The 27,030-nt window shown below is 47.6% G+C and overlaps 1 protein-coding gene across 4 annotated transcripts in view; it reads right to left on the bottom strand.

Annotated features, from left to right (window-relative positions):
• The window catches only part of MALT1 (MALT1 paracaspase), a 1,429,839-nt gene that overhangs the window by 1,215,431 nt on the left and 187,378 nt on the right, over nucleotides 1–27,030 (bottom strand). The gene's annotated exons all lie outside the window — the stretch shown is intronic.

Here is a 27,030-nt window from a genome sequence, read left to right as displayed (position 1 = left end):
AGATATTGTGTTAATTAGGGAAGACTGAAACGCTCCTTGGTGTAGTCGTGAAATCGCCCACTCGCTGCATTGAAACCAATATAGTAAAAAAGGCAAAAAGAAAGGTGAACTTTGTGGGTGAGAGAACACAGTCTGGGTTGCATAGGGACTGTATGTTCTTGTTGTATGTGTTCATCATGCAGTGCTTCTATTTAAGATTTAGCAAATCAGCTTCACTCAAGATCAAGTCCGGAATCTATTTTCCATGGCATTTGCCTTATGGCCCTACCCCTTTTCATTGATACATTTGTCGGTATGGAAACACGTGACTGTGGACTACTTAAATCGTTACCTAATTGATACTCCTAGAGGGGGTTCCAAAGGAGAGAGGGATGTGGGACAAAGTCCCCTCCATAATCTTGGGGACTGATAGTGGGGCCGTCCGAGGGGCAGGATTCCACCCCGAGACAGTGGATGACAGACCTGGAGGAGGTATATGAAGGATTCTCAGACCACCTGCTATGGGTCTCGCAGAAAAGCAGAGGTCAGTCACAGGAGCACATTCAGCAACTTGAAAGAACACCATGGACCGAGAGTCCAGACTAAACCCATTGATGACAGCCCAGATAGTAGTTTTTATATTTAGTGAAAGCTATGTGAAACCACGAGCCAGACACAAAAAATGTGCATAGGAAATTAAACATTTGCCTTCAAGGAATGTGCATCGCAGGTTCCCAGCATTAACCACAAGTGTTTAGATACATTTGCCTTTTTCATTCACTCTCAGCCCAGGTCCTCCCTTTTGAAGTTAAAAACATAGGCAACAAACATGTGAGACACATGGATACATTACTATTTGCCCACAAGTGATATTGCGGAGACTGTAAGCGATTCTCAATGCTCGCCGGTAATCAGAGCAAATGTTGCAGGTACAAAGTTACCCTTTTGTAGTGCTGATAGGTGTCTCTGCAATACAAAGCTATTTACACTCACCAAGGGCTTCTTTATTCTCCAATTCCAAGCTTAGTATAACATGACCTTCTAAACCAGGGCAGACCACCTCAGGGAGTGTCAAAGTGAGATTCAAAATGGCAGACGATATGCCATTTACAAGCTTGTCCCAGCCACTAAAGAGCAAAATCAGCTTCAGATGCATTCCTTAGCCTTAAGCAATCAGAACCCTTCCCCCATAAGGCCTCAGAGTTCCCACGTGCACAGTCCATGACAGCACATACTACACATTACAAAGCATTGGCCAAGCCAACAGTCCATAGCTCTTTTATGTCACGTACAGTCTCATATGCCATACTTTTCATGACAAAGGGCCTCATTAGGACCCAGGCGGTAAGGGGTTTACGGCGGCGTAAACAGCGCCGACCCTTACCGCCTGATTCCGAGGTCCCTTAGCGCCATGGAGGATTTAACACCTGCTTTTAGCAGGTGTTAAAGTCCATGGCGCTAAGGGACCTTGTCGTTAATTACGCCACCGTAATTTACGGTGGCGTAATTAACGCCTTCCCCACTCCCATTATGCCCTATGGGGCAAAAATGGGAATGGGGAAGGGTAAATGGGGATTGGGGACTTACCGCCCCGCCAACCTCGGAATGGGGCGGTAAGTCCGCCAACCACCATGGCGTAAACGTAGTTTACGCCATGGCGGTAAAGGTACGACCCAGGCGGTAATTTACAGCCTGGGTCGTAATGAGGCCCAAAGTATGAAAAGGTATAAACTCAAAGATGCAGCTGCTGACATCATATCTCTGTATTGTAACCAGAGACTTAAACATATTACACATTTATTCCAAACTGAAGTAGGGTTCTATACAACCCCCTTGTGCTCTTTTAACACACTGGTTTTGTCACTAGCCGAACTAGTTTGTTCACGTAACTTCTGTTCTAGTTTAGTTTGGTTTTATATTGAATACTGTATGTTTTGTACTGTGGACCACCTCATTTAATTGGTTGTTTTAACTTTTATGATTTATCATTAAAATTTGATCTTAATTGTGATTGGTCCCTGATGTGATAAATCGTTTTCATGTACCTCTAGCATCTACACTTTAGCTTTGTCTCTCTTTATATATACATCATATGTGCACCATTAAATACCCCAATAATATCTCTATATATAAAAGTCAAAAATATGAAGGTGAAGGCAGGTAGCATTCCAGAAGTTTCCAAATATATGCTATATAAAGAGGTGTGACAGGCATTTCTGTTACTCTCTTGCAAATAGTACTTATGTGTTATTTCACGAGTTGCTGTGTGAACGAGCCATCCTTGCTGCTAAAAATTATTCTGTCAATGAAATTCATAATCAGATTCAGGATATGCTTCCGGGCACAGTTACTGAGTACAACTCAATCGATACGGTGGTGGATGCCGACACAGTCGTAAACTATCCAACAGAATTACTCAACTCACTCGACCCCCTAGGAATTCCAGCACATCACCTTGGACTGAAAATTAGGTCGCCCATCATGCTGCTTCGCAATCTCAAACCACCTGGGCTCTGTAATAGCAAAAGGCTGTGCCTCAAAAATTACTGCCGCATTCCACTTATTCTGACAGACATGCCATTCAGTTTCAAGTGCCTACAGTTCCTGGTCAGGCTGGCATTCAATATCACGATCAACAAGGCACCATGTTTCACCCAGGGACAGTTATATCAGTTGTATATCTTTGCTTCAACTGGAAAAACAAATGTTTTTGTTTATAAACAAGCCGTACAATGAACATGTACTTTGGTAATATTTAATTTTAGGTCCATAGTTGTTGACACCGTCGGCATCATGTCACCCATCCTGCTGCTCAGGAATCTCCATGTTGTTCCCACATACAGTCATAAGTTTCAGAATGAGTTTGTAAGAAGAACAAAACATTGTGTTGTGTCGTCTATATAAGGAATGTTTTTAAAATATGAAATAATGGAAACATTTTGTGAATTTTTCTTTCCACGTTTCTTATAGACCCGTTCTGAAAAGCATAAATCTACTTTAAGGTATTTCTAACAAAGAGTACCTATGAGAAAATAAAATCCTGGGCAACGGTGGGTATATAAGCTAGTACTACATAAAGATTTTTTAAAAAATCAAGAAAATAGTCGTTCATTAAATCCTTAGTAGGTTTTGAGAGTCATACAGCTATTTTCCATTTCTGACTTACAATCTCTTGACTGCAGCTTATAAAAAGAAACACTTTGCAAATGTGCTTTTAAAACGGCATTAGGATTTGTTTACATTAGTTTCTATCAAGAAGCAATTCATGCCAGATTCCTCCCACTTCTTGCAATAATAGATGAACAAGTTACTTTCTTACCTGGTAACGTTCTTTCGATGGGATGGTCCGACGACGTATTCCATATCTATGACATGTAATCACCACAGCTGTGCTGATTCGGAAACTTTTTTCGGCGTCTGCGTCCTGCGTCGATGACGTCGATGCGCCGTCGTCGAGGGCCTCCTCCGACGTCCGACGTCATCCGATGTGATAAGTAGGACGCACGACGCCCGTAGCCTCAGTTGTAGTTTTTTCCCCCATAACGTGTGACACTAGTCAACTGCCAGTCAGACACAAAGCCTTGCAGAACGTAAGCTGCAATCGCAAAAGAAATTCTGCAGTGGGGAAGGCAGGGCGGGAGCGATATGGAATACATCGTCGGACCATCCCATCGAAAGAACGTTACCAGGTAAGAAAGTAACTTGTTCCTCGAGGGGATTGGGTCCTCCGACGTATTCCATATCTATGACAGACTCCCAAAGCAGTACCAGAGCAAGGAGGAGGGAAAGAATTTAGAATCAAAATTTAGAATAGCCAATCAAAAAGCAGAGCAAAGGACCGCCTTGCCAAAGGCCAGATCCTGTGCTTGGATGGAATCGAGGGAATAGTGACGTACAAATGTATGTACTGAAGCCCAGGTGGCTGCATCACAGATGTTGGGAATAGGAACACCCCTCTGCAGGGCAGTAGACGCAGCCATACCCCTGGTAGAATGGGCCCGCAAGCCAGCCGGTGGGTCCTTACCCGCCAAGCGGTAGCACTCCGAGATGGCCAAAATAATCCAGCGAGACAAAGTCTGTTTCGTCACAGCTTGCCCCAAACGCTTTCCAGCGTAACCAATAAAGAGTTGATCGTCCACTCTGACCCGGGACATGCGTGAAACATAAAAGCTTAAAGCTCTCCTAGGATCAAGCCTATGGAGCCTCTCCTCTTCCTTACCAGGATGCGGAGGAGGATAGAATGCCGGAAGAACAACCTTCTGGGCCAAATGAAATTCCGTCACTACCTTCGGAAGAAAAGAAGGACGAACTCTAAGGACAACCCTGTCCTTGTGAAATACAGTGAAGGGTGGCTTAACTGAAAGTGCCTGTAACTCACTCACTCTGCGAGCGGAAGTAACCACAACTAAAAACACAGTTTTCAGAGTTAACAGCCTCAAAGGGCAAGAATGTAAAGGCTCAAATGGAGCACCCATAAGAAACTTAAGAACAAGGTTTAAATCCCAACCGGGCACCAGGAAAGGTGACGGAGGGAACACATTAGTGAGCCCTTTCAGAAACTGTGAAATTAAAGGGATTTTAAAGTAAGAACACTCTTCAGACGAGCGCTTAAAGATGGACAGCGCCGCCAGGTAACCTTTAATGGTACCCACTTGCAAGCCCCTGTGGGCCAAAGAAAGTAAGAAGGACAGAACCATGGGGATGTCACATGCAAAAGGATCCACATTCTGAACTCTGCACCAGTCGCAGAACTTACGCCAACGGCAACGGTACAGAGACTTTGTTGCTGGCCTTCGGGCCGAAAGCAACACCTCCATCACGTCTTCAGGGAGGTCCCAATCCCTATACCTCAACCTTTCAGAAGCCAAGCGTGAAGGTTGAGGGATCTGACCTCTGGATGGAGAACCTGACCCCCCTCCCGTGAGAGCAGATCGTCTCGGTAGGGAAGACGACGCAGAGGGCAGATGGACAAGTCGAGAAGGTCCGGGTACCACGTTCTCCGAGCCCACGCCGGAGCAATGAGGATCATCCGGGAACCGAACTTCCGTAACCTCCGCAGCACTTGCGGGATGACGGGGACTGGAGGAAACGCGTACAGCAGCGGGAATGACCACTCCACCACGAACGCGTCTCCTAAGGCTCCTTTTGGAGGAAATTCCCGCGAGTAAAACCTTTCGCACTTCCGGTTGACACTGGAGGCGAAGAGATCCACTTGAGGGGACCCTCAAAGGGCGAAGATCTCCAGGAGAATCTCCTGAGCCAACTCCCACTCGTGAGAGATCGTGCTCTGCCTGCTTAGAGCGTCCGCCGTCACGTTTTCGTCTCCGGCCAGATGAACTGCCGAGATCGAAACTTCCTGCTGGATGGCCCAGAACTCGAGCTGCATCGCCTCCCTGCACAGAGGAAGTGACCCTGCCCCCCCCTTTTTGTTGAGGTAGTGCATGGCCACTGTGTTGTCCGTCAGGATCAGGACACTCTTTCCTAGCACAGTCGGCAGAAAAGCCTTCAGGGCAAGCCTGACGGCCCTCAGCTCCAACAGATTGATATGGAGTCTGGACTCCGACGGAGACCAACGACCGCTGACTGTCAGCCCGTTGGCATGAGCTCCCCAACCCGTGAGGGATGCATCCATCACGATCGTCACCTCCGGCCAGGGAAGCCAAAATGGAGCCCCCTTCATCAAGTTGCCTTCGACGGCCCACCACAGAAGGTCCCGGGCGACCGAGGGCGGCACCTGAACTGGGTCCGACATCCTGCCGGAGGACTGCGACCATTGCGTCTTGAGCGCCCACTGCAAAGATCTCATCCGCAGGCGAGCCTCTGGCACCAGAAGAATGCAGGATGCCATGAGGCCGAGCAACCTCAAGAACTCGAACGCTGGGAGCGTCTGGGCATGCTGAAACGTGTGCACCATCTGCTGAATGTGAAGAGCCCTCACCTGGGGAGGAAAACACTGCCCCAGGGAAGTGTCGAGCACTGCTCCGATGTACTGGAGCCGCTGTGTTGGCGTCAAATGGGACTTCTTTAAATTGAGGGAGAAGCCCAGCCTGTGAAGGGAGTGGCAGGTGACGGACAGATGATCCAGGACTTGCTCGGGAGAGCTCCCCCTGATCAACCAATCGTCCAGGTAGGGGTAGACATGAATCCCCCCTTGCCTGAGATGCGCTGCCACCACCACCATGAGCTTGGTGAAAACCCTCGGGGCGGAGGTCAATCCTAATGGCAGGACCCGAAACTAAAAGTGCGAGTCGCCAACCGCGAACCTCAGGTACTTCTTGTGCTTGGGATGGATCGGCACATGGAAGTAAGCATCCTTGAGGTCGAGTGACACCAACCAGTCCTGAAGCTGAAGGGCCTGGAGGACTTGAGAGAGAGTAACCATCTTGAACTTGTCCTTCCTGAGGAGTTTGTTCAAACCGCGCAAGTCCATGATGGGTCTCAATCCCCCGTCTTTCTTCGAAATCAAAAAATAAGGGGAATACCATCCCTTGTTCCTCTCCGCTACAGGCACCAGTTCTATGGCGCCTTTCTCCAGCAGGGCTTGAATTTCCTCCGCAAGGAGCGTATCCAGACTCTGCAAAGAGAGGTTCCCCGGTGGATTGTCGCGAGGCCTGTGCCGAAAGGGAAGACAGTAGCCGTGGGTTATGATCTCCAGAACCCCACATCTGTAGTAATGGCTTGCCACTCTACAAGATGCTGTGCCAGCCTTCCCCCAACCGGCGAACCATGGGACATGGCCTCATGACTGAATGGGAGCGGCTGCGGCGTTACCTGAGGGCAAAGAGGCAACTGCCCGAGCGGCCTTGGCACCACGGGTACCCTGTCGTCCACCTCTGGTACCCCTGCGTTGGCCTCTTTGACTGCCAGCTCCTCTCACTTTACTAAAGGAGTAATAGCGAAAGGAACCACCCCTCCACTGCTGTCCCCTAGGACGAAAAGGCGGAGGTTGGCGAACTGCAGCGCCCAACGACTTCGCTGCAGCTTTTGAGGTCTGCAACCTCTCAAGGCTCTCGTCAGCCTTTCTGCCAAAAAGGTGTTCACCGTCAAAGGGCATGTTGAGGAGCCGGGACTGCACATCAGGAGCAAACCCCGACTTCCGAAACCAGGCAAACCTGCGTATTACGGTGCTCGTCGCCATGGACCTACTGACGCATTCAGCTAAGTCCAAACCTGACTGAACGGACTCACACATGGCATCCTTACCATCCTGGACCATAGCAAGGAAACCATCCCGTTCGTCCCCTTCGGGAATATGTTCAGCCGCTAATGCAACACAGTTCCACAGAGTGTGTGTGAAACGAGACAAGGCACAAATGGAGTTGGCCGCCTGAAGCGCCATACCACCAGAAGAAAACACTTTCTTCGCCCAGCCATCAAAACGTTTGTCGTCCCTATCAGGAGGGATGGTAGGGTACGACGCCTGCTTTGCCGGGGCCGTGGCCGCCTGCACCACCAAACTCTCCGGAGTGGGGTGCCTGGTCAAGTAGCAGGGGTCGCTACTGGCTGGACGGTATTTTCGCGACAAGGATCTGCCCACCGCCGGGAGACTCTCCGGAGCAGTCCAAGCCGCCGCCACCCTTCTCTGTAAAGCCATATGGAACGGCAGTACCGGATCAGTTGGGGGACCAACATCAAGGATGTCCGTCAGATCATCCTGCACAAACTCCCCTGGGGGAGCAGACCATCCCAAGTACTCAGAAACCCTAGCCATAAGGCGCCGGTACGAGGAATCGGCATGAGAGCCAGGTTAAGGCCTACAAAACTCCACCTCCGGAGAGGTGTCCAGTCCACTGGCATCATGCAGTGACTGTCTCAAATCGTCAAACTGACTATGGCCCGAGACAATTTCATCTGGAACCTGACTAGGAATCAGGCCATCAGAATCCTCATCCGCCTCTGAAATATAGTCCAGGTGGCGAAAAGAAGGCACCCGAGAGTGCTTGCTCTGAACAAGAGCCTTCCTAGGGGGTTCTCCCGTGCCACGGGGTACCTCCGACACGAAAGGCGTCGATGCCGTCGAGCGAATCGGCGCCGGCGTCGAGAGAACCGGCATCGGCGCCGAGAGGATCGGCGTCGACGTCGAGGAAATCGGCGTCGACGTCAGATGCAGCGGCTCCAGCATCGGCGGCGTCGACACAGCCCTCGAGGCCGGAGCCCCGAGCTTGTCCCTCGACGACCTGAGCGTCGACGGCTTCGACGACTTCCTCGGACCCGGAGCCTCGAGAAAGCCTGTCGACGCCCTCGACGCCTCAGACGTCGATGTCTTCCTCGAAGACCTCACAGGTGCACACGGTCTCGAACGCGTCGAGGACCAGGACCTGGAACGGGTACGTCGAGAACGAGTCTCCTTGTCCGAACGGGACCGCTCCTGTGACTCGTGCCGACCACGCTTGCGAGCGGTGTCTCTCGACCTCTCACGACCGACCCCACTCGGGGGCGCGGACGGCTTAGTACCCTGCGACTCAAGAATCGCCAGCATTTTCTTCCCGAAGGAAGCCCATTCCTCCGGCGTCGCACGGCTGGTGGGGTAAGCGACGTGCCGGGCAGAGTCCTCCGAAGAGGACCTGGAAGACGACCGGTGTCGGCGCTTCCGAGAATGCCTCGAAGAGGCTGAGGAGTGGCGAGACCGACACCTAGAAGGAGACCCACGAGACTTCCGACGATGACGCGGAGAGTCACCCCTCAAATCATCCGTCGAAAGCCCCGCAGACTTCGACTTCCTGGGCATGGACACCCGACCTACCGACACTTCTTCTTACGTTCGCGTAAGGCTTTGGACGTGAGCGACTGGCAGAGGCAGGCGTCGTGCGAGTCCGTCACCGACATCTTGGACCCACACACCCCGCACTTCTTGAAACCCGGACGCGGGGTCGAAGACGAAGTAGAAGACATCTTCACACAAAGGATTTTCACAAAACGAACAGGTTCGAAGAACCGAGAAGAACAGAACTCCAAAGAGTCAAGGCGTTAACCGAGATTCACGAAGCAACACGTTCGCGGAAAAAACGGAACTGAGGCTACGGGCGTCGTGCGTCCTACTTATCACATCGGATGACGTCGGACGTCGGACGTCGGAGGAGGCTCTCGACAACGGCGCATCGACGTCATCGACGCAGGACGCAGACGCCGAAAAAAGTTTCCGAAGCAGCACAGCTGTGGTGATTACATGTCATAGATATGTAATACGTCGGAGAACCCAATCCCCTCGAAGCTATTTTTACTAATTGATACTCAATTTATCAACCTCAGAAGGGTAGACTTGCCTGCATTCGACATGTGCAGTGTTGCCTCATGTCACTTCATGTCACTTCACCAGTAAACTGTCCAGTCGGATCTCAACATTGATCAATACATTTTTAATCAGAGGGACACTTATCTTCTTATCAAGCAGTAAACTGCCAGCAAAATTCCATGTGTGTGTTCCATGATCTCACTTTGTTTTACATTTCTGTATGTTTGCAATGTTTGCAATGTTAGACAGAGCACTTAAAGGAATGGTTCGGTCAAAAAATGTTATTCTCCCTACAGGTCAGCCATGTGTTTTTAAGCCTAAGTCGCTCGATTTTAGAAAACTTTCCTATGGACCTTAGCCGAGTTTTCCTCCATTAAACGTATGCGAAATTAGGCAGTAGGGTGCCGCCATTTTGTGATAATCCTATCACTTGCTGCATCGCCCTGGCTGACCTGCTTTTGCGGCACAAAATCATATCCCCCGCCCCTGAGCCTGACATTATCAAAACATTCATATTCCCCGCCTCTCTCCGTGACGTTACTGTGCTGCGTAGGCAAACGCGCCCAGTCGTCTTCTACGCGACTTCACACAGAACCCGGAAACCAACACAGATCAACTCACAACACAGCGCGCCACAATTCGGAATATGAAACTGTACTTTCAAATCAAACAGCAACACGGTACATTTGGTAAAGTACATTTATTTAACATTAAATGCTTATAGAATATTCAGCAATTGGCATATTAAATCAGAATGTCATTTTTTTTCTTTTCTCTCTATCCGCAAATCCTGTTCCGTTTTATCGTGAGTCACGCGCTGTTCCTTTATGGTACACAAGGTGTTGGTTTTCGTAAAAAGAAGCACTTTGGTCGCACGGTGAACCGCAAGGCTGTTCCATCAACTAGGCACTAGGCCAGCGTAAAGGTTGATATGTTGCTTCTAGCCGCTAGTAGCGCGTAAGGGCATATGGGCCCTTGGTGATCGTTTACGATAAGCTGCAGCTGGCGGTTGAAAAAACCATCTGCCGAGGCCTGAAACTGGTGGCAGTAGCAGTAGGGTAGGATATACCTGTTTTGAAAACATAAAAATTATAATTAGTCTCGCCAGCCGATCTTTATTAATATTATTCATTTTATTTATTACGGCCGATCTGAAACTATTTGCTTTCAAGGATAGTGCAATGGAGTATGTTCGGCTCTAAAATCAATGCGAAAACTAACGAAATAAATCGAGGTTAAGACACAATGAGAAACAACTGTTTGTCTACATGCATGTGGAATGTGGACCTGCACGCCCATGTGCCCGGTACAAAGACGATCCCACAAACGTTTTACTTGCTCTTCATTCATTCATCCATTCATTAATTCTTCATTCCGGTATAAAAGCGTCTAAAGAGTTACTTACATTATATTTGCAATTTCCATTGTGTCTCTGCGTAATGCAGTCCGTAAATCCCACTGTGCTCTTGATAATTATTTTTCGCATACTGAACTAACATGAAACTCGGTCTAGTTTCAGAATTTTCTGCCTTATCGTCTTTAACGTTATTGGACCCCTCCTTCAAATGAAGTCCTTTCGGCATGGTCCCGGTCTCTCAAGGTCAAAAAACAATAGAACCTTATACTACCAGTGCGAGTTGTTGGCCTCTTCAGGCCGCCAGCGGAAAATCAAAGCCGCTGACCTTCACTCTAAATGAGCATACATTCTTACTTTGAAACATCCTGTGTAAAGCCATCTTTGAGAACTTGAATTTTCGAATCCATCTGTGTACTAGGCCTCAATGTGCAAATGCGAACTGGCTTCTCTCCCATCTGCAACGGCTCTCTTGGCGCGTTCTGAGGCCCCCAATGTTGTCCTTGTTGTCCTCGAGCTTTGCAGCCCTAGAGAACCATAACTATGGAGACATTGACTTTTTGGGGGAATCTCAGGGAAAGTATAACGTACCCGAGGGGTTGAGTTGAAAGTGAGATTTATTGTTTGTTTGTTTTATTATTTGCAATACGCAAGCCTCCCCCCGGTTAACAGTGCGCAGCATTTACATGAGATTGCGAAACTTAGTTACAGCAACAAAAATATATACATATACATATTGACAAGGTCAGCGATATGAGGTGAATAGAGAGAGAAGTCAAAGATGACACCCAGGTTGTTCACCACACAGGATCGTGAAGGGAAGGGTTAGGGTTAGCATACTTTGTATGTACACTGTACAATAACATTTATTTACAAAAAGACAATCATATTACAATTATTTAAACCGGGATTTGTACTTCACAACCAGCTCTGCTTTGGGTGGACATGGCACAGTGGCCATGTATCAGTGCTCTGCACAGAAACGTTCAAAATTCCATATCTGTGCTTCTCGAGTACAGCAACAATAAGGCTTTTTACAAAGTCGAACTCCATTTCCTCATAGACTGGTTTGATCACCCATTGCTTACTTCTTGTAGAAAACACCTTAGTGTAGCGAGGCATCCTTACATTACCCCTAGTCCTAGATTGTTCACGGCAGAGATTCTCGTTATGGGCCAAGACCGCAAGTAGAGTCCTATGTTTCATGCCCTGTATGCTGAAATGCAAGCGCTTTGGCCTGTACTTTAGGCACATATTGTGGAACACCTCCAAACCTCCTGTGTGACAGAATTCTGTCAGTCCCCTCAAATCTCTTGATAGAGTTTTATCGAAAACAATCTGCTCAATGGCTTTGTGTGTCGGTGAAGATGGAATCAACCACTTCTTCTTCCTTGCCTCCTCTGGGGATAAAGGGCCATTTTCACATTGGTGGAAATGTAGGTTTTCTGACCAGCGGTGAACGTTGGTACAGTGGTGCATCAGTGACTGCCATTTTTCAAGTAGTATTTCCACTGACCCTTCACAAGTTTTGGAGCTCCACCAAAGATGGTTGCTGATAGACTGGGACCACTGTGAAATACTTTCCAAACCTTTTTATTTCCCTGCAGCCGAGATTTTCTTATTGATTGATTTAGCAAGATGCCATACATCAAATTGATGTTTAATATGTGGGAACTGCTCTCTCATTGTCTTGGCAATTGAAACGTGTCTTCCGTGGCTATGAGGTTGATGTGCATTCCCCTCGATTGTAGATATTCCACTGATTTTATAAATCCTAGTTTCTCCATGGCCACTGAGGATGTACATTGTGTTACCTGCACGGCCACCAAACTCACAATTTTATTACTATCCATGTCCTGAAAGTGGTCGGTGCAGTACTTGGCAGAAAATCTAGGGCTGTCGCACTGTCCATCGCCGGCTAGCCTGAATCGTTTCCCTTCGAATGTACTTGCTAGAGACAACTGTTCAATTTTCCAAGCATCACTAATGGCCGGAAACAGATAATCATGTTGGTATTTGTAGTACTGCGTTTTAGAAATGAAATGAAGTCCCACAAACTGAAAGAAAGACTCCAACTTTCTAAAATTGGAGCCACTAAAAAGTGATGCAGCTGCACACAGTAGATTGCCTGCTGGCAGTTTCCCCAGCATCAGTTGTACAGACCATGAGAACGTATGATTTAATCTACAGGTGGCATGTATTGTGACGTTACTGCCTTGTTTTTGATGTGTCACTTGAATCAATGGCTTCCCACATACTTTCCCTCTGATGGAATGCCTACATTTCAGCATACTTATAATATCCATCAAATAACTGTCGAATACTATGTATTTGCCCTCTTTCATTAGACTGTCATCCGGCATCACGCTTGTTTCGGACTGCATCGTTGAGGACATATCAGCAGCATTGAAAGAATATCGCCGATATGAGGTTCTGATGCGTCGGTGAATGCTACTGCTGGTTCATTCTCTGTCATTTCAACATTGATGGGAGAACACAACAATGTCGACAGCTTTTTTGGTGGCAATTCTTTGGCGGGTGTAGATTGTGTGAATTGATCTGCGACTACTTCTGAGCCATCCTCAAAACATACAGTATCATCTTCTTGTGGTGCAGTCGCACTGTAGCAATGGTCACTTACAACTTTATTGGATTCTCCGGACACATTCATTTCATGTTCTGGCCATTGGATATGAGCATGTCTAGTCTCAACACGCAGCGTCTGAATTAATAGTTCCTCCATAGTGTTAATGGTCTGGCAAGCAACATCTCTCATTCGCTTCACTGTCTGTGTATGTATAGTTCACGGGTAACTAGAGGACAGATTGGAAAAGGGATGTTCAGTTTAAACACAAGATAAAGTATAGTACAATTGACTGGAAAAAACATAAACTAGTCCCCAGCACAAAGACATTCTAAAGTTATGAACTGTTTGTAACTAACCTTATTTTTGTTTCTTTTCTTTGCAACTTTCTTGACTCGACCTTCAACATCTACACGCTGTAGCTCCGATTCGTTTCCGCATCTCTTCACTTCCTCTTGCGCTGCAACGACTATATTTTCTGTATCCGCATAGACAGCACGGAATGAAGCTCCATCGACTCCCTGAAACATAGTACTTTCATTACTATGTATCACAATATTGATAACATAAAACACACGTGAGGACGAACACACAGGTACATCTCAAAAGCTCAACACAAATTAAACATTGTGTAGAACAATCAAACGACAAGTATTCGAGCTCTGATGACCTAGTTCCATGGAACTGTCAGTATCCATACCTCTGGCTCTGCATGGACTGCCATGAATGATTGTATTGGAGAGGAGGCATCAGCAACTCCCTGAAACACAGACTTGCGTTAGTATGGTTTTCAATATTGTAAACATAACAAACACTTGGGTTCGACGGCACAGGTACATATAAAGAGATAACCACAAATGATGCATTGTCTAAAAGAATCAAGGAATATTTAAATATGATCAGATTTAATCGACTTATTTCTCCGATTTCTTTACATCTGCATCATCTAAATGGGATCTTGTGATTGTAGTGGAAGCGCCATCATCTCCCTGAAACACAGTACTTGCGTTAATAGGGAAGAAAGTATAGCAAATGGAATCACGTCATATGATCACGCTCGATGGAGCCGTCAGTATCCATACCTCGTGCTGCTGAAGAATATCTATGGATGTTGTAAATGTGGTGCGCACTTCCGAAAGCTGTTGCGACGATTCGTATCCGCATGGTCCTGCTTCCACTTCCCCTGGAATTACTTGAATGTCAGGCTCCGCATCAAGTGTGTGGGTTGACGCTTCAACAACTGCCTGAAACATAGTATTTGCATTAGTAAGGATTACAATATTGAAAACACAACACACACTTGGGGTCGACCGCACAGGTACATATCAATGGCTAACCACAAATGAAACATGGTGTAGAACAATCAAACGACAAGTGTTCCAGTCCTGATGATCATGGTCGATGGAGCTGTCAGTATCCATACCTCGTGCTGCTGAAGAACTTCTAGGGCTGTTGTCAATGTGGTGGACGCTTCAGCATCTCCCTGAAAGACAGTACTTGCATTAGTATGGATAACACTAATTATAACTGAAAACAAACACCAGGGGACAACAACTAAGGTGTATATCAATTGGAAAGCACTAACCAAACAATTGGTAAAATAATCACACGATACATAAAAACTATTACTTGACATGCATAAAACAAGCCTGTATCGGAATAGCCAAGTATGATTACCTGATATGCGCTAGAAGTGGTTGATAACTGCGGGCACGTCACGAATGTAGAATGTTCTTGCTTCAGATTCAGTGGATAGTCAAGCAGTTGTAAAGGTAAATTATTGTTTGATAATGAAATGCAAATATTAAAAAATTGCCATGTAAACCGACAGAATACTTGAGAATAATGCTATTGAAAATGCACAATATAGCACAGTTCCCTGTTCCCATAAATAGATTTCCTTTGGGGGTTATAAAATCGAAAAATAATTTATTGATAAATGTCATTATTCAAAAAGCTATACACTCATATCAATATCAAAAGTATTACAAGGGACACAACACCTAAAATATCAATTAATCCATTCGGCTACCTACACACTACCGCAAGGCCTAAAGCTAAATCTGGACACTTGACTCACCAGTGGCGAAATGTGCAGGAATAGAGTTGGAATAGTGTTTGCGAGCAATTTTCGTGTCGTTCGCCGTTTATTCTTCTTTGTTACCCCAGATGTGGCGTACATGTTCGAGGAAAAGTGCCGGCTGCAGATGCGGTATTGATCACCCCTCTTGTCCTCAAAGACTTGCTGGACTCTACTTTCAAGCTCTTCCGGTGGATATCCGCAATGTCGGACCCATTTTCTTATTCGATCAACAGTTTTAGGGAAGACATGCATTGTAGTGCCTTCAGATTTAGCATGCGTCTTCGAAGGGCAACCGCTAATCGAACAGGCAGGCATTGTTGAAAATTCTGAAAAGTAAATATCTAGATTATTATAAAACCTTGATGAATAAAAATGTCAAAAAAGTAAATGAACTATACCATGTTCAATGCAAGGTTTGTTTTGGTCGCCGGAACTATACCAGTTCATCATGTGCGGCTTAGTATTTGCATAAATTACAGTAATGTTTTAAATGATGTGACTAATCTCTGAACATGTGACTCGTCCCTTGGATGTTCTGTCTTGCACGAGAAGGAAACATGCTTACATTATAGACTGGACCCCCGAAGGATGCAATTCGATGACAATTGACACAGATGAAAATAAATAGATCTATTGATAGCATAACAATTGAAACTCAAGTCAATAGCAATGAGACCAATGACCATAGCACTATTGGGTACTGTAATCGCAAATAAATAGAAATGTAAAAATGACCGAAATATGACTAGGATACATGGCCTTACCTTGACCAACAAACAGTTGGATTCAGCAGGCCGAGCAGTATGTTGCAGGAGAACAGGTAGATGGCCACAGGTAGCACACTGCCGAGTTTGCTCGAAGCGGTCACAGATAGCACGACAACGAGCAGATTAGCATAGATCTCAGTGCTTCTCAGGTAGAAGGTTCAGGAGTTGACTTGCAAAGCACAAAGATGTTCTCATGAGACATATCAAGTGGTTTATTAAGTATTAGAAACAGGGGTGTGTTTGTGAATGAATGACGTGTGTATGTTGTGGTATTATGTGGTTTGCAGGGGGGCGGCCTGCCTCAGGGGAGGCCTGCCTGGAGACACGGGGTCTGAGGAGGCCATGTGAGCGATGGCCCCTGGGCGTGGGATACCTTTTGAAGTGTACATGCTGTTTGGCACCTTGGCCGTTTGCGCCTGTGACAGCCCCCCATGCCAGCGCTCATCCCCGGGTGCAAACTGCCTTTGATAGAGGGGGGTGGGATGGATGGGCCTGGGGCGTGCAGATAAGGCACAGGAAGACTGCTGAATGGAGACACACTTATGTGGATTGCAGGGGGGCGGCCTGCCTCAGGGGAGGCCTGCCTGGAGACACAGGGTCTGAGGAGGCCATGTGAGCGATGGTCCCTGGGCGTGGGATACCTTTTGAAGTGTACATGCTGTTTGGCACCTTGGCCGTTTGCGCCCGTGACAGCCCCCATGCCAGCGCTCATCCCCGGGGGCAAACTGCCTTTTATAGAGGGGGGTGGGATGGATGGGCCTGGGCGTGCAGATAAGGCACAGGAAGACTGCTGAATGGAGACACACTTATGTGGATTTCAAGGGGGCGGCCTGCCTCAGGGGAGGCCTGTCTGGAGACACTGGGTCTGAGGAGGCCATGTGAGCGATGGCCCCTGGGCGTGGGATACCTTTTGAAGTGTACATGCTGTTTGGCACCTTGGCCGTTTGCGCCCGTGACAGCCCCCATGCCAGCGCTCATCCCCGGGGGCAAACTGCCTTTTATAGAGGGGGGTGGGATGGATGGGCCGGTGGGCGTGCAGGCAAGTGTGAGGGATCGAGGGGCCATCAGGCCCCTCTCATCCTTTACTTCTCAGTAGAAACTCGGACCAAGTGCCTCCAGTAGTGGGTTCGCCCCTTGCCCTTATGTGATGTTAACTTTGGTTGACATGACATTTGCGTAGATGGGACGACTGAGCAGGACACGGGGCATCCATTTTTGTACCCCCTTTCCACTCCATCTTGGTGACCAGGCCTCACTGCGCAGAGCACATGGCCTCCACCCTCGTTCCCACTCTGACTGGAAAACTCCAGTGGTATTTGCAACAGCTAATAAATGTAACACATCACTCTTCCTCCGAGATCACTGTCCTGCATGTGAACCAGCCTGAACTAAGCACATAGCTCGTTCATCTCCACAAACATGTCCTTGCCCACGCACCCTCGCCAGTGGAAACTTACTGCCATTCTGACCCTGTGTCCCTGCAAGGTATTCTCTTCATGTGCCAGACCACTGACCACGCTGTGAGGAGCTCTCCGGGGCATCAGGCCACCTGGTACTGAGACATTCACGCATGCATACAGTAGGAACCACACGCACATGTCTGTCAGTTCCGAGGTCCCGGCAGCAACAGCGCCACGGGCCGTCTTTATTAAAGACGCGCATACGTGGCCATAATGAGGCTCGCGCATGCGCACATCCTCTACAGACGTAACATCCCTTTTTTTCTTTAAACAAAAGAAACACCAACATACACATAAGAAACAATCAAATGTCAAACATGAACAACATCAACTTCAAGTGTTTAACAGTGAACCATAGTTCTGGGACAGTCTCCGGAATCAAGAACATAGTCCTTGAGCCGAACAGGTATGGTGCGACCTCGTCGCACCGGTACCGCCGTTCCGCCTGCGGACTGCGCGGTGGGGTCCCGACTGCCAGTGGTGGACCCATGGATTGGTCATCTTCCGGAATCTCTGCATTTTCTCCCTGCGGCACCGGCCTTGTCATATCAGCATCAGGCAAGTGGCTATCGATCTTTTTGAAAAACGACTGATTTCTTGTGATGGTCCCTCTTTCATTCGCGGCAGTAATCAAAGACCCTTTGACGTGGGTGACAGTCCACGTTTGGGGCTCATATGGCAGAGACAGTTTTCCTTCCGGCTTGCGGTTGCGTACCAGCACCGAGTCTCCCACTGCTATCTCCTTGTCACGCAGTCCCCTCCGTTCATTCTCCTTGGTATTGCAGGCTTCTCGTTCCATTCTCATTCGGCCATTATCTATGATCCCTGGCTCTCGGCCTTCCACCTCCTGGAGCAGTCCTCTCGGGCAGCGTCCAAACAACGCCTCAGCTGGAGCCACACCAGTGGACTGATGTGGAGTCGTCCTGTATTCTCGAAGGAACTCAAATAAAGTCCTCTTTAGTTCCACTCCACTGTTGGCTGCTATGCGGAACACCTTATTAAGAGTCCTCATAAGTCTTTCTGCCTCACCATTCGCCCTGGGCCAGAGCGGTGACACCTTCCGATGTTGTATGCCCCTTTCTCTCAAATACTGGGCGAAATGGTTCCCAGTGAACGGCGGCCCATTGTCCGAGCAGAGGATTTCTGGGAAACCATGTGTGGCAAACATTTTCTCTAAGGCAATGAGGGCGTGGTCGGTGGCAGTCGAGTCAACCAGTTCCACCTCCGGATACCTTGACCATTGGTCCACGGCTACCAAAAAGTACATGCCCCTCCCAGTCGACCCAAAGTCTGTGTGGACTGTTCCCCAAGGCTTTTCACTTCGTTCCATGGAATTAATCGGGGGTGCGCTCTCTACGGGGCTAGCAGCCTGGCACGGTAGGCATCCTTTCACATACAGTTCAACGAGGGACTCTAGATCCGGGAACCACACTTTGGTGCGCAGCCTCGCCTTTGTCTTTGCCACACCCTGATGTCCAGTGTGAGCTAGTTCTAGGACTCGGGGCCTCAGCGACCGAGGTACAACTATCTGTCGCCCTCTCAGTAACAACCCGTCTTCCGAAATTGAGAGTTCTTCACGGACTTTCCATAGCGCCTGAAGATCCCTCTGGGCCCTGTCTTCCCTCCTTGTGTTGTTCTGCAGGACATTTCTCCAATCGCCATCCTGAATGGCGGCTCTGATGATTCTCAACACTTCATCATCTGCCGACTCTTGCGCCATCTGGTTTCTGTCCAAAGCCACTGGCATAGCCCCAGCCACCACATGGTTTATGAAGTCACGACACTCTGCCACATCTCCTTGATCACTTTCCCTTTTCCCATTGGGATGACGGGATAAGTAGTCCGCCGGTTGTTCGCCCCTGGCCGGTACACCAATTTGACCCCATATTCCATGAGGGCGAACATCCACCGTTCCAACCTGGGAGGAGGTTTTGAGGACACACCTGCCAGGATTGGAAGAAGAGGTTCGTGATCCGTGAAGACCGTTACTGGCTTCCCCAGGATATACAGCCTGAAGTGACGACAGCCCCATAAGATCGCCAGGGCCTCCCTCTCTATCTGGGAATAGCGCTGTTCAGTGTCTGTGAGAGATTTACTCATGTATGCAATAGGCAGCATTTCACCCCTGGCATCCCTCTGCATCAACACAGCTCCCAGACCCACCGGGCTTGCGTCCACAACCACTTCAGACTCAGCTGCGGGGTCAAAATACGCCACTGTGTCCTGGTCGGACAAAGCTTTCTTGACCTCCTCGAACACATCTTGTTCTCGAGTGCCCCACTTCCAAATAGTGTCATTTTTCATGAGAGCCCTGAGAGGTTTGGAGAGGGACGCCAGCCCCTTGATGAAACAGCCGCAGTAGTTAACCATCCCCAGAAAGCTGCGGACTTCAGTTGGTGATTGTGGGGGTGTAGCCTCACGAATGTCTCTGACCTTTTCGGGATCCGGGGACACACCATTGCCATGAAACACAAAGCCAAAAAACCCAATGCGGTCTTTGAAGAATTCACATTTTTTACAATGTAAAGTGAGTCCAAGGTCTTTCAATCGCTGCAATGTCGCTTCTAGCCGTTTCAGGTGCTCAGCATGTGTACAGGCGAAGACTAAGCTTCGGAAATCTCGAAGCTTAGACGTTTAAATTGGTACAGACCTTCGTGAGTTGTAAATGTGGTGATGTACCTTGAGTCTGCATGCAACTCCAGCTGGTGATATCCTGCTCTTAGATCGAGTTTGGAAACAATCGTGGCACCCTGCAGTTCATTGATGATATCATCTATAGTGGGAGTCAAGTGTCGTTCACGCTTAATGGCAGCATTAGGTAAACGCATGTCCACACAGATGCGGACCTTGCCCGGTTGTTTAGGCTTGGGCGCCACCACGATAGGCGAGACCCATGGGGTAGGCCCTTCCACCTTTTCGATTATGTCCATGTCGACCAGTGCCTTGAGTTCATCCTCAACCTGGGATCGCAGATGAAACGTAGATGAAACGGAATTCGCCAGTGTTTCAGGGCTGTCGGGCGGATGGTCTCATCTATATGTAATAGCACTGGTTCTGCCTTTAGTCTGCCTATCCCCTGAAATAGGCTCCCAAATCTCTCCAGAAGTGAATTTATGTCCTCTTGGTAGACTGCAAACGCAAAATGGACTAAGTCTAAAGCTTCCGAGGCTGCACAACTCAGTAGGGACCTTGGGCTCACGTCGGTGACAAAAAACCTTGCCTATATCACCTTTCCTTCCCTGGCTACAGGAGCCACAAATACCCCTTTGATTGGTAGGGGAGTGTCACCTCCGAATGTGATGATCTTCACCTTCGACTGGTCCAACGGGGGTGGGGGGCAGGGATGGCTTCATAGTGCTCTGTGGCCAAAACGCATACTGAGGCACCTGTGTCTATCAATACCTGCGTCGGGACACCTTGAATGTCAAGAACGCATGTCGGTTGCCTGCGATTCTTCGTCCCTGTCGCAAGGTTTGAGATGAAAAAAACTTCTTCCTCCTCCTCCTCCTCCTCCTCTGCGATGTTGAGTTTTTGTACATCCTGTTCCACTGTAGCAACACGGCGTTGTCTTCGGTAACCGCCGCTCAACCTCGCGGGTCCTCGCTGTGTAGCCACTGGGGCGGCAGCTCTGCACATCCTGGCATAATGTCCTGGTGCATTGCATCTCCCACAAGTCCTCGACAAGGCTGGACAGTCCTCCGCATGCGGCAAATCGTACCCACAATACTGGCAAATGGCTGCATTACCTTGTGGTGATGAGGGTTCCTGCCTCTTCTGGCTCCACCTCGACTTTGTTTGCGGTTGTCTCCCAACCGCAAAGGCCTCCTCCAGCTTGCCTGGGCGTGCAGCAGCATCCATCTTCGCTCCTCTACTCTCGGCAAGTTCGTATACCCTTCCGCTGTCCAAAATCTGTGCCAGCGACATACCTGGCTCTCTTAACACCTACCTCCGCAGCTTCCCTGAGCTGCAACCTTGGATCAGTTGGTGGCGGACCATAAGCTCAGCATCCGTCCATCTGAACGTGGTGGTGAGCAGTCTCAAACGTGCACAGAATTGATCTAAAGACTCGTCATCGCGCTGCTTTTCTTCACACATGACAAACCAATCGAAGTCGACATTGGACAAAGGGATAAAATGGTCCTTCAGTGCAGTTTTGACCGCATCGTAGGTAGCCACAGGTAGCGTGAGAGACTCATAAATGCGCAGTACCTCTGTGCCCGCCGAGTACAGCAGCGTCGCCACTTTGGCGTCATCATCCGTTTCTCCGGTGACAGCGAAGAACATGTCAAGTTTTTTGATCCAAAGCAGCCATCGTGGGCCCAATTTAGACGGTGGGCCTGATGTGTCGAATTCCTGCATGGGTTGTAGGGAACCATACTGCCTTTTCACCACTCTCGCCACCCCAGGAGCTTCCTCGTCACTTTCTGCCATCGTTGCAGGTCGCACAGGCACCTCAATCCGTGTTAGAGGCCGCAAACCTGTCCACAAGTCAGCTACACTGCACCTGTCTCCTTCTGTGACACCTTGGTGGTCTTCGGTGCTTGCTTTCCTCCTACAACCTGTTTCTCCAGGTCATCTAATGCAGTTCCCCTGCTAGGGAAACAGCAGGGAGTCCAAAAATTGAGGAATTGTCTTCCTCGGTATTCAGGCAGCGCATGAGCGCCTTCGCGGGCCGCAACTGCTGCAAATACCGAAAAACAAAATGACCGCCATCATATTTGGGGAGTTCGTAGTACGCGCGAAAATGAAATACTCATGTTAACACGTGTCGAGCGTTTCACTTCGCGCATCCTGCCTCGTCGCCAATGTGAGGGGCTCTCCGGTGCATCGGGCCGCCTGGTACTGAGACATTCATGCATGCATACAGTAGGAACCACACGCATATGTCTGTCGGTTCCGAGGTCCCGGCAGCAACTGCGCCGCAGGCCGTCTTTATTAAAGACGTGCATGCGTGGCCATAATGAGGCTCGCGCATGCGCACATCCACTACGGACGTAACACACGCCATGATGCCCACCTAGCAGATCCCCAACTAACATTAGACCCCTACTGCAGTATATCGTTGCCTATCAATAACAAATGCCACATACCGGAGACTCTTGTGAGCACAGACCCACACTTCAAACAGTGTATTATAGTGGTCAAGACCCTTAACCTAAGGCCTGTATAATCCAATGTTAATTGATAGTATAGATATGTGTGTGACTTTTATAGAGACATAACCGACTGAAAGACTTTGAATAAGTGTTATTTAGTACATGCATTATTGAGAATATATTATGTTAGCTTAGATAGTGACCACCCTGCTTCACAGCGACCTGACCTTCACCCATTCGGGGCACAGATGTCTGACGTCCATCCTTGAATGGAGACACACTTGATTCATTTAAACAATCGAAACAACTGTTGTTAAAATATATGTGGTGTTTTATTTTGTATCTTATTTTGATGACACAAAAATACAAGACTTTACACATTGTACAGGTCAGGTTGCAGCACAGCGAGAGAAAATCCCCTGTACTGACCGCTGTCACTTGGGAAAGTTTCTCTTATGGCACGAACGGCACAGGCCGGTTTTACTCTTCGAACGCGGTGTCCAAGCCTCCCGTGAAGCCACCATGTAAAGGAACGATAGGCCACCAGCCTGTAACACCTGTGAAAAGGAATGAAATAAACTGTTTTTAAATGACCAAGATAAGGTTAATAAACGTTTGTTGTCAATGACAATTCTTGTAACTAATGGCATTCTGCTTGGACAAATGCTATCTAGACACTGCACACTATTGAACGACTTTCATGCGTTACAATGATATGTATATGTAATATTGGATATAGCAGAAGACCATGAAATAGGAGTGGCATGACAAGCAGAGTATACTTACTCGTTACTCAGATTACGAGGACGAACAGTTGCGCGAAGTTCGTGCATAAGCACCATCATTATCCTCAACACGGACTGTGTGAGGCAGGCTGCCCTGAAGTCTGGCAGCTCGGTGATGCACTGCGGTCGTGGCTCGCCTTCCGAAATGTAGGCCACGCATCCCAAGTTTTCACAGCAGCAGCAGTTCTCGTCCTCGGTTGACATTAGCTTGCACCGAGTGCATGTGCACCAGGTGGAAACTCCATGTCCATGCGACTAGGTCCAGGCTCTTCAGCTGTTGAATCGTCCTCCCAACTGCCGTCCGAAGACCCATCGTTTTCGCGTATTTCCCTTTCCAGTAGTTCCTCCTCGGTATACTCGGGCTCGTACATGTAGGGCATTATTGTAGCCATTGTGTGTTAAACAAACTAAAATAATTTATAGCGGTGGTACTGGTATCTGTTCACACGGACTACAAGCAACAAAGGTAGCTGACTAGAGCACAGAAACGAGTCACAGAATACTCAAAGTAACACAGAGAGAGGAATGGAATCGAAAATCTGCTGCTGTGTGTTGTGAAACGGTCTGTTTATACTTATTGAGGAAAGAGGTGTCCTGCCATTTCCATGGCGACACGTCATTAGCTGAAACGCAGCGAATGTTGACACGAGACCTGCTTTGGCGTTGTGCAATGGGCGGTACGCGTCTGCTGATGACAGGCTCAGGGGTGGGGGATATGATTTAATGCTGCAAAAGCAGGTCAGCCAGGGCGATGCGGCAAGTGATAGGATTATCACAAAATGGCTGCGCCCTGCTGCCTGTTTTCGCGTGCGTTTAATGGACGAAAACTCGGGTAAGGTCCATAGGAAATTTTTCTAAAATCGAGCGACTTAGGCTTAAAAACACATGGCTGACCCGTAGGGACAATAACAAATTTTGACCGAACCATTCCTTTAATAAAAGCCACAAGGGAGAAGGAAAGGAAGGAAGGAAAAGAAGGGAAAGAAACATGGAAAGGTAAAAAAACATTGAAAAGGAATATGAGAGGAGATAACGAGAGGAAAACTGAAAGGTGGGGGCACAAAAGTTCAAAAGGGAGACAGGGTGATCCAGATGGGAAATTAGGAGAACAGGAGAGCGGTGGATAGGAGGTAATCAAAGGGGGTAGAAGAAAATGAGCTTATATTGTGAATTGGTAAGGAAAGGATTGGGAAGGAAGAAGGCGAGACTATTCAGAAGGATTAACAGGTGGTGGCACGAGACACACATCTCCTATTGAAGTTGAGAGCCCAGTGCTGGAGCAGTCTATGGCAGGGCTTGCTACTGGCATCAAGGCGGTTTCACTTGAAAATCCCAGAGCCCACAATGATTTTGTGTAAGATCACAAGAAGTCTGATGGCTTGCCCATGTTCAGGGGACTGTGAGGAACAAAGGTGATGGAGGCAACTACAGAAGAGAATAAAATCATGAAGATTGATGAAAGAAAACAAATGGGCTCTAGCTAGAACATTTTAAAGTTAATTTTGTTTGAGAGGAGATCATTACACTTAGCAAGGCAAGAGCTCCAGGGTAGTATTGTCTGGCCCAGTTGCCATAAGGGTGAATACTGAAAGGTGGGCAAAAATATTTCAGCTTGTGTTCCTGATCACTATGTTTTTGGGAATTAGTCCACTAACCTGGAAGAGTAGAATCTTAATCTTGATCCTTATAAAGGTTGAAACGAATAACCCAAGTAAATATTTTTTTGCCCCAAGTATGCTAGCGGAAAAGCAACTGTCAAGATCATACATAACAAATGACTGGAATGAGTCGAATAAAAGAACAATTCTGTGGACTCAACAGGCCTTTAGATCAGTGATACAACCTAGCTTTAAGGCATGCAAACAGGTTGTGTTCCAAAAAGCATACATGTGCTCAAAGGAAGGAGCAGGGAGTGGAGACTTGAATACTGGCAGCTACTTCATAAATAAAAAGAAAGAAGTAAATGTATAACACAAAGATCAATCAACAACCAAACCTCTAAGCTGCCATGGACACATCAGATATGACCTGCAAAGCTCCTAGGATGTTGACAATTCAGAATCCCTGACATTCCTCAATCCCTTGGCTGCCCACAACATGGTAGACCACAGCATCCTGCTGCAATGCTTGTTAAACGTGGATGATCATGTCGAGATCAGCACAAAGTTAAATCCAAATGTTCCTCAAATTCCACAGCAACCAAACAGAATGACTACCTTGCAAGAAATTAACTGTAGAAAGCCTCATGGATCCCATTTCACCTGTAACATTCAATATATACACAATCGCCAGCATGGCTGATCAAATCCCACCACCTACAATTTCTGAAGTACAAAAGGTAACTAGCAGGTCTCTTGCAATATTGAGCCTGTTTCTGTAACAGCTCTCTTTTCGTAATGTCTAGACAATTAGGTGAAGCAACATTATCTCTGTCTGAATATCTGTATAATGAAAACTCTGATGATCAAGAAGTGCATAAGTCATGGTTTCTTGTATTTGTAAAGCACCTCCTGACATTTGTTATGACATTCAAGCACTGACTGTAGGATGGCACTACCAAAGACCATAGTCTAAGATGAGAGAAAGGTGCATAGCAGTGAGTGCTGCCGTAATTGTATTTTCAGGAACTGATCAGGAAAAGTCGAGATGATACGTCAGAAGATGAAGGGTGGATAGAGAAAAGGTGCAGATGTATTGAAATGTTAGAGAATGTGTAACAGCAGGTCTGCATTTTTCATGGGACTCCGCTGTATGCAAAGAGTTCAGCATTATAGGAGAAAAGGTAGAGAAAATAAAGTGTATGAGACCCTAAATCAACTGCCTACAGTTTATGGCTCTGCTATTCTTTACATGCAGTGTACTTGCAGAGTGAATCATATGCAGACACATCAAAATCAAAGGACAATTATAGAAAGTAAGGAATCTAGATGAAGCAAGTTTATTTGACGGTCATGCAGGGAATAAACTGGGCCCTACGTCTGCTGCGAGACACAGAGCCAATATATTTATATTATAATTGAAGCATTGTTTCCTTGTGGGTTAGTGTGTCTTCATTGCTCCACTTGCAGCAAACATGTGGCCCTTGAGACTAAGCAGAAGAAGCGGAAGTACGTTGCTATAGAAGGGGGCAAAGGACCCTTAAGTTAATCGCCTTGAAGACACCTAGATCCTGCAGAGATATGAAAGGGGGGGTTTGCTATTCCTTCCTGCAGAAAGTTGTGATATATGTAGGAGAGTGTTCCCAGGAGATTGTTTACCAATTTCATGCCAGTAATTTATATTCAACCGGAAAATGGTCCAAGCATGGAAGGCTAGATCCAGAAGATAGGGGTGGACTGGACCCTCTAGAAGCCAAAAATCCAAACTGGGATATGTAAAAACCACAGTACACAGTCGGTATGATCAGCTAGGGGGCACGCCAGTAAGAACTGCCTGTGCCTCTTTTGGCTTCTACAGGCTCCAGTCGTCCCCTCTATAAACGTGGAACTATTTTCTGCATGAAACATTGTTCCTGCTCTCAGTTCTTCTCCCAGGATCAATGGCAAAAGAAGGAACATGACCTATTACAATGTGTTGACATATTGGTTATAGAGTGTTAACTAGATCCCAGAGCACTGTATGTGTACAACAGGTAGAAGCGCAACAAAACATACAGTCGCACCAGAGTACGATAACACAAATCCATCCTTT

This window comes from Ambystoma mexicanum, chromosome 6p (genome assembly GCF_040938575.1).
Source record: "Ambystoma mexicanum isolate Mex_15411 chromosome 6p, UKY_AmexF1_1, whole genome shotgun sequence".
Lineage (NCBI taxonomy): Eukaryota > Metazoa > Chordata > Amphibia > Caudata > Ambystomatidae > Ambystoma > Ambystoma mexicanum.
This window is presented reverse-complemented; position numbering and strand designations above follow the sequence as displayed.